The following is a 17,901-nucleotide window of genomic DNA, read 5'->3' on the forward strand; positions in this document are numbered from 1 at the left end:
ACAAAGACTCTGAATTTTATAATTTGGAATGGGGTCTGACCTAAACGGAAGCCATGGCCCCTTGTTGACATTTCTCTTCCCTTATAAAATAACATTTTATCTAGATAAAGTAAGTTTGACAATGTGGAAGGGAGCTAGAAGCAGCAGAACTGCTGGAAGCACCCCGAAACAGCTGTAGAAGCTAATGAATGAGCCTACCACTGTTCCATGTATGCTGGCAGAAGACACAAGACTCCTAGAGTTACACACAGGAAAAGCAGAAGTTCAAGCAGTTTTGCTGGTTGTCCAAACTCAAAATACCGTAGGATCATGTGGAGTGCCAGCAGGAGCCTGCATGAGCCATGGGTACACCACCAGTGGAGAAACCTGAGCTTAGGGGACCCACCATTTTTACAGCACTCAGTAAGCTAGACAGACTGTTCTTTGATGGGGCAGGGGGCAGGTGAATCTCAGATACATTTCTTTGATGTTACAGCACTTCTCAGAATCCCAGGTTTATAAACAATTCTGAAAACTGTCTTGAGTCAAAGAATAGCCAAGACCATGGACTCAGCAAAACAGTAGGAGCATAATAGGTCTGTAGGGACTGCTTCCCTATACTTTTCTTCCCCTTTTGTTATCTGGTGCTCCCTCCAATTTTTAAACTTTTTTAAAAAGTTTCTTCCTTTATTTTGAGAGAGAGAGAGAGAGAGAGAGAGAGAACATGCAGAAAGGGGGGAGAGAGAGGGGGAGAGAGAGAGAACATGCAGAAAGGGGGGAGAGAGAGGGGGAGAGAGAAAATCCACTGCAGTGGATGTAGGGCTCCATCCCACTGTGAGATCCTGACCCAAGCCAAGATCAAGAGTCCGAACACTCAACCACCCAGGCACCCCCGCCCTCACCCCCCTGGTCCCTCCTATTTTTACTTGGAACAACCTCTGCTCCAAATCTCACAAACTCACATTTTCCAGAAAAGGAAAAACTCTGAATCCTTCATAATCCCAGGAAAGCATGGTCCTTAACTCAAACATTTGTGCTCTTTCTCTTTGGGAGTAGTTTGCTTTGGTTTGGTTTGAGGAATCCTTAACATTTCTTGAAAGGTCCAGTATATTGCTAATACCCGCTGCATCTTTTTCACTCCCCTTCTTTCCAAAGATCCCTAATAGTTCATACATTTTCTCAGACTTCTACCCTACAGATTTTGCTTACTTAAAAATCTATTAATAAGAAAATATGGAAATATAATTTTTATTGGCAAAGATCTTTTCTAACAGCGTAGTTACATTCTAACAAATGTTATTAATAGATCAGTTGGCACATGTAAATATAATACAACTAAATTTAGTTAAATTGGGCACTTTGAGCTTTAATTTAAAAAGCATATCATTACTTTTAAAATAAAAAAAAAAGCAATGAATATTCAGTAAATTAAGTGGAAGGGTCCTTCGCCTGGGGTCATCTGATTGCAGATGACACTACCATCAGACAAAGTTGATTGGTTTTGCTGGCTAGTAGATACCTTCTTTTTACCACAATAATTTTTATGTGTGTCTATGTAAAGTCCATCCATGCCTTATTGAAAAGTCTTCCTAACCAAGAACATTTTTTCTTTACTCAACATATACATATATTTAATACTATATTCATGGAGAGGAAGGTAGGAAACGAATCCTGCATGATAGCCAGAGAAAACAATGGAAATTCTATTTGAAGATGACTGTTCATGGCAATTTCTTGCTCCATGCACTTTTGCTTCCCTGAAACTGTGTTTGTGATGCTAATGCTGATTGGGAGGGTGTATGACATATCACATATTAAACTAAAATATGAAGGTCTTGTTCAAATAAAAGAAGTGAGATGCAAACTAGTAATTAAGAGCTATTAATTAAGAATTAACCTTTTGGGGGCGCCTGGGTGGCACAGTTGGTTAAGCGTCCGACTTCAGCCAGGTCACGATCTCGCGGTCCGTGAGTTCGAGCCCCGCGTCGGGCTCTGGGCTGATGACTCAGAGCCTGGAGCCTGTTTCCGATTCTGTGTGTCTCCCTCTCTCTCTGCCCCTCCCCCGTTCATGCTCTGTCTCTCTCTGTCCCCCAAAAAATAAATAAATAAACGTTGAAAAAAAATTTTAAAAAGAATTAACCTTTTGGAAATCCACCTCTCATAACTGCAGAGCAAGTATGCAAGAGCATAGTGTGGTGACAGATGACTGTATTTCTAAAGATATGCTATCTGCTGACTACAGTTTATGTGCCCTTATAACTTGAAATAGACTGATAAGCAATTGGGTAATTCTGAGATAATCCTAAACCTCTGTAAGCCCTTTTGAATAATTTAGTAAGCAAATGTTGATATGGTAATCCCATGTTCATATTTACATGTATTTTACTTTTTTAGGAGAATATTGCTATTTTAGGAATAGGCAAATAAGAGATGGAAAATATTTGAGTTCTGCAGTACTAAGAGATTAGGAAAACAACTACTTAATGCATATATCACAAGCTCCCTAGTGACGGGATTATTTTTTACATATTAGATTTATTTGTTGCATTTATTATGAGCATTGAACAATTACGTATTGATGATACTTTATTTGACATCTTCATGGATCTAATATACTAACTTTGTTGTAAGTAATCTGCACAATATTTATGATTTTTTTGATGGATTGGTTGACCTATTCTTCATTACATTTTTACTATTAAATCCATCATACATAAATGTTACATAATACAGTATGTCATCTTCAGTACTTATAATTTGCCCTTCTTGAGAATCACTTGGGGAAGTTAAAAATGCAGATTCTGGGGCCCACCTATTCAGATTCTCATTTTGATGGGACCAGGAATCTGACTTTTCACGAAACCCAGAATTGATTCATGGAGGTATTTTTAGCATAAATTGAGAGGCTCTAATATTTGAAGAGAAAGTCATTTGCTAACCTATAACATGTTTTGTTCATGTAAGGAGCACATATTGTGTTAATTTCATCTTTCTAGTCACACCCATTGTAAGCACTCTTCCAGTTGTACCTCCCATAGTAGAAAGTGTTGTCTCTACATTTTCTCATTTAACTACCAGTAAAAATGTGTCTTGGGAGATGAGGCCTCTGGCTTCATAAAACTATAATTCATCAGACTTTAGCCTTTTGAGATTAGTACTAAAAATAATAACAAAACACCATAGTTTTCTGCTTAAGGTGTTTGTTTTAATTAGAAACCTTGCCCTTTTATTTATTTAGTATTTTTTCACCTTCATTATTACTGAGAGTTTTCAGTGGGTCATCATGAATATACTTGCATTTGCATATTAATACAGGAAAATTCTAAGTGTAAAGACATAATTAAATTTCAAGGATCAATTTGTACCCAAGATAACATTTATAAGCCAATTTGGAATTTCTCCTATGAGATACCTGAATCTAAAAGGTTAAGTAGTGGGAATTTACTACATGTTTCAAACTAAATCTAAATATTATTGCAAAATCGCCTTCTTTTTAAAGCAATCATCCAGATTTCAAGAGAACGATTCTTTGTAGAGTTGACTCCTGTAATATGATATGTTTAGGAGAAAATTATGTTAAAACACATGTTGTCAGAAATATTTCAGAAATGCTCTCATTGAAACCATGGTGATTTTGGTCAGTGGGCAGAGAACCTCAGGAATATGTAATATATGTAATGACTCAGTGAAGATGATTGTTTTAAAAGCAGCACAATAGGGATGACTAGTGGTTTCTTTCTTTTTTTTTTTTTTAACTATATTTCTGTTTCCCTACAAATGTATTTGGGATCCCTTTCAATAAAAGAAAAGTTTGGAAGTTGTATTGCCTCATGGATCATCTACCCCCTATCCTCAAACATCTCCCTTTCTGGCCCTTTGCCTTCAGCCTACTCTCTTCAATCAACTACAGTCTGGCCTCTCCCTTCACTACCACATTGAAACTACTCCTGCCAAGTCACCAATGACTTTCTAATTGCTAAACCCAAAGGAAGCTTTCCAAGTCTCAGTGCTGTGCCAAAGCTATGTTGGAAATTGTGGTAAAAGGAAAAAGGTGTGCCCTGTATACACTTATTAAGATATCCTCCCATATTTTGAACCAAGCAGAAAAAGTTAGTAAAAGCTCTACAATCAGAAAACATGATTATTTATAAAGCCCCACGCTGTCCAATTTATTGGCCCACCATTGTCAACCCCAAAACCTGCCTGTGGGAAAACAAAGGCTTTGCAGGTTCAGGAGCTGCAGGCTGTCATGATGCACAGTAATGCTGTGTAATAAAACATACAAACAGCAACCTTGTCTTTATTTAAATTTTGATCTTTTGTTCATCATGGATTCTTTTAATTTTTATTTTTAAAATAATGCATTTACATATTTTGATTACTGATTGATGCCCCTTAAAGTGTTTTTGCCCAAGTGGATGCTTCACTTACCCCTAATTCCAGCCCTGCTCGCAGTACTTGGTCTCTGTGCACTAGGTACTATTTTTTCTGTATCTTAAATCTGTCCCCTCTGAGTTTCTGTCACACTGTTGTCTTCTGATTCTTTTGAGTTCTGCAGTACTAAGAGATTAGGAAAACAACTATTTAATGCATATATCACAAGCTCCCTAGTGGCAGGGAGTCACCAGTATTCCTTCTCAGTATCTTTCCTGGGATGCTCTTCTATTTTTTGAGCCCCTCAGTATTTGTTGCTCTCAGTAGCTCATGCTCAATGCTTTAAGCGTGCTGTTGTTTATACTCTTCCTGGCTGCATCTGCTCATTTCCAGTGCTATTGCTTTTATCCACGCCTTCATTATTTCATGGCTGGAGAATTGCACTAGGCTGCTAACAAATTTCTCTCATTTTCATGCTGGCTCCTTTCTGATCCAAATGCAGGCGGAATGATTTTTTCCTAAAGTGAATATGTAATTCATTTATTTGTTAACCAAATATTTATTTAGTTTTTTTTTTTTCCTGCACCAGGGACTTTTTCAGATTCTAGGGGTAAATCAGTAAATGAAGGAAAGGCCATACTTTCCTGAAACTTCTATGTTAATTTTATTTGAATATTGCTTTGGGCTTATTCTAGAGTTGTACTGAATTCTTATCTAAATATATTTGCATGATGGGTTGGGTGGGTGGGAAAGGGATTTCCCCCTTTTCTCATATTTTGACTATAGAAATTTTTGAATATTTATTATCTTCCAGTCAGTTGTACATAAAGTGGTAGAAGACTAATTTAGCTTTCTAAAAAATTGTTTTTCATTAAGGGGTTGGAAATTATGACCCACTGACTTGTTAGTACTTTGAATTTTCTTCTAGACTCAGAAATACAAGATAATGTAATCACCCTTTTTCTTTACTTTTTATTTCTGAGTCAATAGATTTTATACATATTGCTAACTGTATCCCAAGTCTTAGAGCATATGTGTTGCCATAGCCTGTAAGCAAATTGTAATCCAGTATAGTGACATGTTTTACTTAGCTCACACTGTGTGTGTGTTTGCTTTAATTTAATTCAGTTATTATTTAAATTAATAGACTTTATTTTTTATAGTGCAGTACTGCAGTTTTAGATTCCAGCAAAATTGAGCAGAGAGTACAGAGGATTCCCATGTATCTTTTCCTCATGGATGTACAGCCTCCCCACTATCAACATCATACCCAGAGTGGTACATTTATAACAACTGATGAACCTCTAATGATGTCTGATGCACATCTTTTCATAATTCTTATTTCCATTTGTATATCTTTTTAGTGAGATATCCAGATCTTTTAACTGGATATCTAAGTCCATTTTTTAACTAGACTACCCATTTTCTTATTATTGAGTTTCAAGGGTTCTTTCTATATTTTGGATAACAGGTTTTTTTTTTAAATATTTCTCTCAGTCTGTGGCTATCTTCCAATTCTCTTGATAGTGGCTTTCACATAGTATATTTTTAATTTTAATGAAGTCCCACTTATCAATTCCTTATCATGGATCATGCCCGTAGTGTTGTATCTAGAAAGTCATTGCCAGATCCAAGGTCATCTGGATTTTGTTTTATGTTATATTCAAGGAGGTTTATAGTTTTGCATTTTATATTTAGGTCTATGATCCATTTTGAACTAATTTTTATGAAGGTTGTAATTTCTGTATCTAGATTGATTTTTTTTTTTTTTTTGCGTATGACTGTCTAGTTATTCCAATACCATTTGCTGAAAAGACTGTCATTCCTTGACTGAATTGCCTCTTTCTTTGTCAAAGGTCAGTTAACTATATTTGTGTGGATCTATTTGTGATAGATAGATAGATAGATAGATAGATAGATAGATAGATAGATAGATAGATCTGTTGTGACCTCTCCATTTTGTTTCATTGATCTATTTGTCTATTTCTTCACCAATACCATGCTGTCTTGATTGCTATGGTTTTATTGTAAGTCTTGAAGTCGGGTGGCATCAGTCCTCTGACTTTGGTCTTCTTTAATATTATGTTGGCTATTTGGGATCTTTTGTCTCTCTTTATGAACTTTAGAATCATTTTGTTAATATCCACAAAATAATTTGCTAGGATTTTGATTGGGATTGCACTGCATCTATAGATCAAGTTGGAAAGGACTGACACATGGATAGTATTAAGTCTTCCTATCTGTGAATATGGAATATCTACTTAGTTCTTTGATTTCTTTCATCAGAGTATTATAGTTTTATTTATATGGATCTTGTATGTGTATTTTTAGATTTATACTTAAGTACATTTTGGGGTGCTAATGTAAATGGTATTTTTTTAGCTTCAAATTCCACTTATTCATTGTGACCATGTTGGAAAACAATTGACTTTTGTATATTCTCAGGTGTATCAACTTTGCTATAATTGTTCCAGGAATTTTTTGTTGATTATTTCGCTTTTTCTCCATAAGGCAACCATATCATCTATGAACAAAGACAGATTCGTGTCTTCCTTTTTCATCTGTAAATATATTATTTCCTTTTCCTGTCTTATTGCATTAGCTAGGACTTCCCATATGATGTTGAAAAGGATTAGGAGAGGGGACATACTTCATTTGTTCTTGATCATAGAGGGGAAACATCTAGATTCTCATCATTAAGTATGATGTCATCTGCAGGATTTTTATATGTTTTTTTATCAAGTTGAAAAAGTTCCTCCCTGTTCCTAGTTTGCTGAGAGGTTTATTATGAATAGGTGTTGGATTTTACCAAATATTTTTTTCTCCATCTATTATGTATGTATGTATGTATATACATATACATATATATGTATATGTATATACATACATACATATATATGTATATTTTCTTCCCTCTAGACTGTTGATATAATGAATTGCATTAATTGATTTTTGAATGTTGAAAGCAGCCTTGAGTATTTGGGATAAATCCCACTTGCTCAGAGTGTGTAATTTTATACACAGTGTGTTTTTTTTAAAATGTGTGACATTCAAAAATTGAGACCTACCCTAACTTCATTTTGGGATTCTTTGACAAAGAAGAATGGCCATCCTTGAACTTATCATCCCACATGGCAACAGTCTGCTAGTCTTGCTACTTCTAACTTTACCAGTCTTTGCAACTCTTCATTGCTTTATGTCCAGTAGCTTCACTTATTTCCATTGCCAGCCTAAATGGACTCAAGTGTCCTCATTCCTCAGAGCCAATGAGCATGCTCCAAGTGCTTATGTTACTTCACTATGTGTTACGTAAACCTCTTCACATTGTTGAGTCTCTTCATTCCTTTGCACTTGTAACCCTATTATACTCTTACCACTTCTTTTACATGAATCCTGTTCTTACCACCTTTTAAAAGTTGAAGTTCATTAAAATCCCACCATTGGTCTTTTCTTTTTCTTTACACATTCAGTATGGACAGTTATCCCCTCTTGGTGGTTTTTCACATCCTAGAGTCCCTGCTATTCTCCCTTGTGCACACTACTGACTTACATTAATATTAAGATATTTGTTGGGTATATAAAGTGTCCCAAGAAACCATAGAAAACATCAAAGGAATAATGACTTGAGACAGGCCTTTAAAGGGAATGGTGAGTCACAGATTTGAAATGATGGTGATAGTTGGAAGAAATGGGAAAAAAGGATATACGTCATGAAACATATTGACAGTCTGGAAATGTGTTCAGTTTATTGTCACTAGTCTAGTTGTAATCTTAATTACAAGGCAACAGATGAAGTTCTAAAGGTTCCTACCTATTTAACAATGAAAGAGTGTCCTCAAATCAAACACAATCTTAAAGACCAGTCTGGAAAGAAAATAATATTTAGATCTTTCCTTGTTATAGGGTTTGTTTGTTTGTTTATATAGCAGTTACATCCATACAGTGGAATATAACTTGTCAATAAAAAGGAATGTGGTAGTGATACAAACTATGATGTGATGAACCTCAAAAATATAAGTAAAAGAAACCAGAAACAAAGATCACATATTATATGACTATAACATTATATATCCAAAAATGACCAAACAGTGGTTTTCTGGGGCTAGGATTGGGAGTGAGGATTGGCTATAAATGGCATAAGGAAGCTTTTGGAGATAAATAAGTTTTCTAAAATTGGATTATAGTGATGGTTGCATTATTATATAAATTTACTAAAAAAAACCATTGAATTAGACACAGTGGATATATTGTATAAATTATATCTCAGTAAAGCTATTAAAAATAGCAATAGGTAGTCTTTTTCTATGCACTTATAAAGCAGAGTGGGACTAAGCAAGGTGCCCCAGCACACATAGCTGATAAATATTAGGGCTAGCATATGAACCTAGATAGTCTCTGTTCAGAGTACTCAAAAGCATTTTTCATTAATTGCTTCATTCTTAATCCCTAATATAACCATATGAGATGATATAATTAATATAATGTTCCCATTTTACAGATGAGAAAATAAGCCTAAAGATTAAACAACTTGCCCAAGGTCATAGAGCTCATGGTTTAGTTGGAACTGAAATTAATATCATTTTGAGTTAATTGACCAAGCAGCAGTTATCCCTGATGCATCAGATAGTTTATATTTATAAATAACTGGCAGAGGTGGTAGCATTGTAAGTGTGAAATCCAGAAAGCCAAAGCGACCTTACCTTTTAGTAATAACTTGTTGGGCTGCCTGGCTGGGATCTAGGACTTGATATACAGTACAAAGCCTAAGGCTAAGTGTCTGTGAATGGACACATGGTCTGAGAGGGAAGGGTCAGTCTTTTTTTTTTTAATGTGGGTGGGAATAATCTCTTATTTCTTTAATTATTCTTATGTAGGAACTGACTGATTTCTAGTAGCATTTTGGTACGTATGTCATGTACCAAGAATTTGCAGCTTGTCACTCCAAATGTTCTTTTGGAAATTTTCTAGACTAATTTCCTAAAATTTATAGTGGTCACTATACAAACTAGCAGAAGTTAATAATATCTTGTGGTTACTGAGTGATTACCATCTGCCAGATCGGTGTTTTACTGCTATTAACTCATTAATAATTACAAAAACCCTAAGAGCAAGTTACTACTGTTGTAATTTCTCTTCGCTTTTCAGATGAGGGAACCGAGGCATAGTAAGACTAAGTTATTTGTTCAAGGATACTCAGCTAGTAACTTGCAAAGCCAGGCTTTGAGCCCAGGCAGTCTGGCTTGGGTCTCAGTAATTAATAACTACAATAAGGCTGCATCTCAAGGCTGTAAATCTTGGGAGAGTCAATCTCTGGTGGGGGTGGGGAGAGGTGTTCACTTATTCATTCATTTAGTATTTGTTGGTTGTCAACTGTTATGCAGTATACTAGGACATTGCTAGTAATTAAATATGGTTTTAACTGCAAATTTTATGAATAAACATGCTATCTTTTAATGTAGCATTTCCTTGAATTTAATATTTTGAATAGACTATTTAAGAGAAGTTTTTACCTTTTGTTTTTTTATCCCATCATCTTTATCTTGTTTTGAAAAACATAAAAATAATATGAATTTCATATGGTATAATAGTAGTAAGAATGATCATCAGAGCATTTTCATCTTGTCACTATGTTTTTTAATGTGTGTGAATTCATGACAGATATGTAAAACAAGAGTTAAAAAAAAAGTTCATTTAGTACATCCCACTAATCATTCCCTATGAATAATTCTCTATGGTATTAAAAAGACAGGCTCTTGTCTAATTTTAAATGACTCAATTGAGGAAGCTTCAGCTGGAGGTTGATTCTAGAGGCTAATGGACTTGGTATGAAAGGTTTCTAACATTGAGCCTAATTTTCCACTCCTTAAAATTTTAGAGCATTACTTCTAATTACTTTCAGTAACCTACTCAGCCTCTGCTGCCTCCTTGGTTCACACTATTTGTGACTCACTTGCTGTCCTTCTAGATAGGTATTATGTCTCCCCACTGTGAATTATTTCCAAGTGAAGCATATCAGTTATCTTTACATGGGCTTTTAGTCCCTATATTGAAGGATGATTATATGTGCTTTCTCTTTGATTTGGGGCTGTGTTATGCATAAATGTACCAAACTGCATATTAATCTTTGATTTAAATTTGTGAATTTCAAATCTCTGAATCAGAATTCTAATAGATAGTCTAAACAGTGCCCATTTACTAAATTCGTAGGTGTGAAATCCAGGTCCATATTACCCAGTTTTTTAATACACAGAAGATCTGAATGCTTTTCCTATTTTCCATAGATACATGTCCAAATAAAAACTCTTAAATGGATATTAAATAAATGTTTATGTAGATTTTAGGTATATGAAGTCTAATGCCACTTTTCAAAAGAGAAATAATGATCATGTAGAAACAATGATTTTTTATGACTAAGAAGTGTGAATTTTCTAGAAGCTGTCAGTCAGTAGTTTATTCTTATTTTTTTATTAAAAAAATATTTTTTATTTATTTCTGAGACAGAGAGAGACAGAGCATGAGTGAGGGAGGGGCAGAGAGAGAGGGAGACACAGAATCCAAAGCAGGTCCAGGCTCTGAGCTGTCAGCACAGAGCCTGATGTGGGGCTCGAACTCACAAACCGTAAGATCATGACCTGAGCTGAAGTCCGTCTCTCAACCAGCTGAGACACCCAGGTGCCCCAGTAGTTTATTCTTATTGATTGACATATTTCTTTCCACCTTTATGTAGAGACTCTTCATAGGTCAAATAATTTTACTGTTTGTTTCTTGGTACAGCTACCAGGCTTTCCACATTAAATATAATACATTGAGGCACATTTCCTCCCAGAAGAAATAACTTCATCTTGCTCGTCTCTTATCAATACCTTGCTATTATTTTTTTGTGGATTATAACCCTTTCACATCCTAGCCATAGCTGCTAGTCTAGTCTGTGTTTCAGATGGAAACAATCACGAAGGAGGATTTATTGTAAAGTTTAAACATACATTATTTTGTGAAAATTGTATATATTACATAACATAATTATATATGGTTTTTCCAGGGGGAAATGCAACCTTCCACAATGCTTGGTGGTGATTTTTCCTTATTTCTACCCACACACTATCATGGAAAGTGCTGTCTGGTCACATCTGAGACTCAGAGCTGGGATACACATGTTGGAACGAATCCTTGATTAGCAGGGTCCCATACTGAGCTGTAGTCTGCTTGCCTGTGTCCCTGCTGAGAATTCTTGTGTAAAGGTTTGTCTTGACAGGCAGTCCTATAAAAACTGGATCTTATCTGCTATATTGCTTTGATATTTCAATCTAAATTGGATAGATCTTACACTTTGACACTTGGTATATTGTCTTTCCTTCGGATATACAGCTCATAGCTATATTAACATTTACTGAAAGTGCTAAAGCAATTCCCACATCAAAGTAATCCTGCTCCATAGTGTTCTTTCAGAGTAAACTCAACGTGCCATGTTTCAGGACAGGTGAAACATAATTTCTATCCTTTAATTACTTAAAAATCTCTGTACACACTACTAGTAGCTGAAGAAACTGGATCTGCTATAACCAGGCCAAGTCGTTATGGCCAGGTGCTAATAAATGATTCTCTCTTTATCTGATTTGTAGTTCCCAAAGTTGAGTGTGATTAGAATCAGTTGGAGGTCTGCTAAAAACATGGATTACTGTCTCCATCTTCAGAGTTTCAAATCTGTAGTCTGGATGGGGCCTAAGATTTTGCATTTCTGGCAAGTTCCCAGGTGATGCTGGTGCTTCCAGTCCAGGGATCACACTTTAAGAACTGGATTATAGAGTGTTTTCTAACCACAGTGCTTAAGGCTGTGAATGGGCCAGATCCCTTCTGGAGCCCATGCTGGAGAACCACAGAACTAATACACTGATTGGCAAGCTTATTCTGAATTGGAGCAGATGGTAAATATTATAGGGTTGTGGACTTGTAGGTTAGACAGTCTCTGTTGCAACAACTCAACTCTGCTGTTATAGTAGGAAGGCAGCCATAGACAATACAGAAACAATGGATGTGTTTTCTGTGCAGTAAAATTTTATTTACAAGAACAGACAATGGGATGAATTTGGCCTGTGGACTGTAGTTTGCCAATCCCTGATCTGATTCATCTATGAGTTACTTGTACCTTTCCTGGCTCACAAATTATCTGTATCCTGTACAGTAGCCAGCAACTGTGTGTCCAACTTTGAGCTGAGAGCTTTGGGGGAATATATATAAGAAGCATACTGTTCTTCAAAAGATTAGATCACTATAGTATAGTCTTCAAAAAATTTAAATTCCTAGGCTGGAAGAGATTTCATGCTATGAGTGAATCTTGGAGAATGAGTAGAAACTAGGCAAAAGAGAGCAAAATAAATGTCTTAGAAAGGAAGGCCAGCAAGAGAAAATGCATGGAGGGAACACTGTATTCTTCCAAAGGGCAGCAAGGAGATTTGTGATATGGAAAGGATTGAAAATATTAAGAGCCACAGATGCCATTTAACTAGCATTTATTAAATGTTATTAAATGCATAACTAACATTATGTGTTTATTATGCATACTCTCTATATTGGCACAGTGATAGGTCTCTGGGGCATAGCTAACCAAGGCATAGCGCTTGCCTTCAAGAATCTCAGGTGTATCAAGATAGTACAGAATTCCAAAGCCGTATACAGGTATCACGAATGAGATATTCTAAAATTCTTAGCTCATAGTGGGCTTTTCAAAGGGCATTAAACTGAAAATGAAATTTATATGGTTGACAACAGGGAATTTTTGTTAGTTCTTGATCAGTAGAGTGGCTTGAAGAAAACTTTAGGAAAAGTCATCCTCCATAAGCTAGTAAAATGGTAACCTTATAAAAGAACGATTGTTAGTAATATACTCACAGAAAATTTGCTAAGTTGTATAATAGTTGTATTGGGTTGTTGTTTTGCTTGGTTTTGGTTTTTTGTTTTGTTTTTATATACTTATGAAGATCCAAAATTAGTATGTTATGTTTGTATCAAGACATTATAAGAACTCAGGACAAATTCTAGGGAGTGATACCATTTTGTCTTTGTGATACAGGTATATATCATTTAATAGTCTGCATAAAGAAAAAAACCTCCATAGACAAGTGGAGCTTTTTATTTCTGAGATTTTATTCCTAAAACATTGGATATAGGGTCTCAGTGGAGTCTATTATCAAATTAAACATCTAGTGGAGCTGATGGTATGTGTTGGTGTGAGTGTTTGAATAAGATGATCTCTAAGCTTCCTTCTAATTTCAGTGTTCTGACTTTAGATGATATTTGAAAGATCCACAAGGAAAAAATTCAGGCAAGTTTCCCTAAGAACCTGAGAAAATCACATCTTGAATAATGCATTTCAAAACATGAAACTAGATTTTATTTCACTTAGTAAATAAAATCCTGAATTTGTGGTTTAAAAAAACAAGGGTTGATCAAAGGCATTATTTTGGACAAGATGAAATATGACTTTTCAGTATCTAAACTATTTTACACAGTTTGATTTTTAATCAAATGCAGAGATACAGATGACAGCATGCCATTTTTAGCTAGTTAGATACCAAGAGAAAGGTGATGGGTAAATTCTCAGGCCTGTGACTTGTAGCTGGACAACTTAGGTCTCCATGAGCATGCCAATATCATTTTTATAATGGCTCCTTCATTTTCAGTGTTGAGGGAGAGCAGAAACCTACATTTGTACTAAGACAGTAATCAATTTCTTGCCCAAGCTTGGATAGAATATTGAAGTATTTTTAAATAAAAATTGAGAATTTAGTAGTTATCTTCAATCCTCCCCATTTCACATCACAGTTATTCCCCACAAATGAGATATTCTAAAATGTCCTGTCTCTATATGTGTTTGTGTATGTGTGGATATGAATCTATACTGATGATATAATGTCACTAATCTTGAGCCAAGAACTTTATTTGAAAATAAGTGGGTCCACAAAGCTTCTCATTGCTGTATTGACCAAGTTAGGTTACTGTTATCAAGAAGCTTGAAATTGGTGAGAAAAGAAAAAGAAGGGTTGGATGAGACTTCAAAATTGGATAAATCTGCAGGAACTACCTGAATCAATTTTTCCTGAAAGCAGAAGAAATTTAAGAGAAAAATCTGGAAATTTTATTTCACTCTGTATTTTGGTAGTTGAGTACTTTGTGACACATTATTTACTATTACTTAAAGTTTAAGGGAGATATATGATTTTGAAATGTGGGAGAAAAAATTAGGAAAGCAACGAGAAAGTAAACACAAGGAGTCACAAGCTTGTGCAATACTGCAAGTTGACTTTGAAGAAAATGAATAATTTGTGGGGAATTTTAAAAGGAGGATAAAACACTGTACAGTTTTCAGATATTGCAAAGCTAAGGTCAAAATATAAAAATAGGAGAAGTAAAAATAAGTAGCTCTATAATTATGGCATTATTTTGTTAATGTCTTTTTAATTTATTTTTGAAAGAGAGAGAGAGAGACAGCGTGAGCGGGGAAGGGACAGAGAGAGGGAGACACAGAATCTGAAGCAGGCTCCAGACTCTGAGCTGTCAGCACAGAGCCTGACGGGGGCTTGAATTTGTGAACTATGAAATCATGACCAGAGCCAAAGCCTGCATGCTTAACTGACTGAGCTATGCAGGCACCCCAAAATTATGGCCTTATTAATATCACAGCCCATAAATATGAAATGTAGATAACTAATTTTAGTATTAGGGGATCTAAAATAATAACGGAAGTCTGTCAATCTCCTGAAATGCTTTATATCCATTATTGAGCATCTAATATGTGTTAGGCAATGTGTTAGGCACATTGCATACAATGTCTCTACTCCTCGCAATAGATCTTCAAATTAACTATTTTCACCCTAATTTTAAAGTGAACAAATTAATAGTTACAGAAATTACCCATAGTTACACAGGGATTTACTGGAAGAGTCAGGCTTTTGGTCTTAACTATGCTCTTTCTACTACACTTTTTTTCCTTTGTTTAACCCTTTCTCCCCAAACAGATAATATCACCTGGTGTCCAGTTATTTGTTTTCCACTTTATCTTTTATTAGGTTTCTTAGTACATGGCACAAGGTAAGTGTGCCAGTTAGGCTAGCTAAATTAAGGCACATAAAACTAAAAAATGAGAGCAAGAGAGAAAAGTATTTGTCTGTGTATACATTTGTCCTTGAAATGTTGTTCTTTAAAAAAAATGTAATTATACATTTTTGCAAAAAGAGTGAATACAGGCTGCTTACAGTAAAAAGAACTGATAAAGTAACTTTAAAAAGGATTAACTAAAGAATGAAATTCAGGTGCCAACTGATAAATTATCTAATACAGCTCCCAATTTAAACTGATCACCTCTGTTTTTTGATTTATGAACAGGAAATGAGCTTTGACTGTTAGGCACCTGGATGAAGAGCCCTGGGTTCAGCTTGTCAGAGTCCTGTAGCCTACAAAGACCCTCTGCTTGCACTAGGATCATTCGATTGAAGTAAGACCTAATTACTTTAATTAGAATGTAAGACTTTTACTCTTGAGTCAACTTTTAATAAGGTGACTTGGCATACCTCTATTATGTGCCAAAAACTGCTTATTTGGGGGGAAAGAATGAGAGCATTATTCTGTGGCAAATTCTTATGCATTCCAATTCCTATTCATCTTTTATTTCATGGACTTGAATACATTTCTTTAGATAGCATTATCTAAGTATTTTAATTCCAGGGATCTGTGGGTGGCTCAGTATGTTAAGTGTCCAACTTCAGCTCAGGTCATGATCTTGCACTCCCTGAGTCTGAGCCCCGTGTCGGGCTCTTACTGACAGCTCAGGGTGTGAAACCTGCTTCAGATTCTGTGTCTCCCTCTCTGCCCCTCCCTCATTTACAATCTCTCTCTCTCTCAAAAAAAAAAAAAACATTAAAAAATTGTTTTAAATATTTTAATTCTGTTGTGGCTGTTGATATTGGTATAATTTTCTTACATTTGTAGTATCAAATCATTTTTATACAACTGTAAATTTTATTATAAGTAGTCAAATTAGTCTCTTTTTAAAGTTTTATTTATTTTTCTTTTTTTTAGTTTAGGTTGGCCCACTGATTTTATTGAAAAATGACAACAATACAGTTTGTGCCATGATTCAGCATGACTTTGCATTGCTTATTTATTTCAAGTTTGTACAGGTTAACTTTTTGGAATGTCTGTCTGTATAGGGTCACATATAGACTGTAAACTTCAATTTAGGCACTAGAGGGTTTTTTTTTAATTTTTAAAAAATATTTATTTTTTGAGAGTGAGAGAGCGCGAGTTGGGGAAGGGCAGAGAGAAAGGGAGACCATCTGAAGCAGGCTCCACACTGTCAGTTCAGAGCCAATGTGGGGCTTGAACTCACAAATCAGGAAGTCAGGACACCATGACCTGACTTGAAATCAAGAGTTGGATGCTTAACATACTGAGCCACTTAGGTGTCCTAGACATTAGAATTTTAATATATATCTAAAGAGAGTGTATTGTTCTTGAAACATTCTGACTTTGAAAGGATGATGCCAGTGTTTTGATTGAAATATGTTTTTCTGTAAGGCACTAGCAGCAGTTAATGTTCAAATGCTGGTTTAGGCTTACTACGCATGAAACTTTACAAGGCATCCATGATACAAAGACCCAAAAGGCAGCACAGAACCAAGAGCTAGGAAATCTGAGCAGACCCAGCATGTCTACCAACATACTTTAGGAACGTGGACAAATCATTTAACCTTCTGAGTATTCCCTTAGTTCTGAATTTGAAGGGGTCAGAATAAATCAGAGAAAAGTGACAAATTTACGTGCCTTGAGTTCCAGCATGTAATACAAATGGATGAAGTATCTGGGTGTGAGACAGTAGAGAATGTCAAGACTGTTGGAAGGAGGCTGTGGTCTCATAAAGCCATTCAGATTCAAACACTTTAAAGCTGGAGAAAGAAGTAAATTGTGTGGTGTGGGGGAGGGGGAAGCAAGAGGAGGATTAAATTTGGCCATTGGATTGAATCAATTCTAGGTCATTTCCATTTCAATACATGGTTGTAAAATTTTGTTACTATGTAAAGCAGTTATGGTTTGCCTAGCATCTGTTGAGCTCTGTATGTATTCCTTTTTGAGTAATTGAAGATAAACAAGTAAAATAAAATTTTAGTTTGAATTTCCCCTTTAATTATACATTAGAATTAGGAACAAAAGTGATTTGACCATAAAATACTTAAATGAAACATCAGTTTATTATTCTGAGGGTTTATTATTATTATTGTTATTAATTGACCTGGAATGAGAACTTTGAATCTAGTACTATAATCTGAGAATAAAATCTAGCCTGTGAGTTACTGGTTAGCAACTTCTCTCTTAATGGGTATAACTTATTAAAAAAATCATGTGAATATCTAAAGGAGAGTCATAGAACCTTTTGGAGACTAGTTTTGTGATTCTTTTTTTTTAGTTTTTTGGTTCTTTAAGTAGTGTTTAGAAGTTGTATTTTCTTTTGATTCATATTTTAATATTTTAAAATGCTATTTTATATGACAAAATTAA

At 35.2% G+C, this 17,901-nt stretch overlaps 1 protein-coding gene across 3 annotated transcripts in view; it reads left to right on the forward strand.

Annotated features, from left to right (window-relative positions):
* NAALADL2 (N-acetylated alpha-linked acidic dipeptidase like 2) overlaps nucleotides 1–17,901 on the forward strand; it is a 1,352,594-nt gene that overhangs the window by 300,101 nt on the left and 1,034,592 nt on the right. For all 3 annotated transcript variants that reach the window (XM_047875457.1, XM_047875456.1, XM_047875458.1), the window contains one exon: nucleotides 15,733–15,841. The gene's annotated coding sequence lies outside the window, so the exon portion shown is untranslated. The remainder of the gene's footprint in view (nucleotides 1–15,732; nucleotides 15,842–17,901) is intronic.

This window comes from Prionailurus viverrinus, chromosome C2 (assembly GCF_022837055.1).
Source record: "Prionailurus viverrinus isolate Anna chromosome C2, UM_Priviv_1.0, whole genome shotgun sequence".
Lineage (NCBI taxonomy): Eukaryota > Metazoa > Chordata > Mammalia > Carnivora > Felidae > Prionailurus > Prionailurus viverrinus.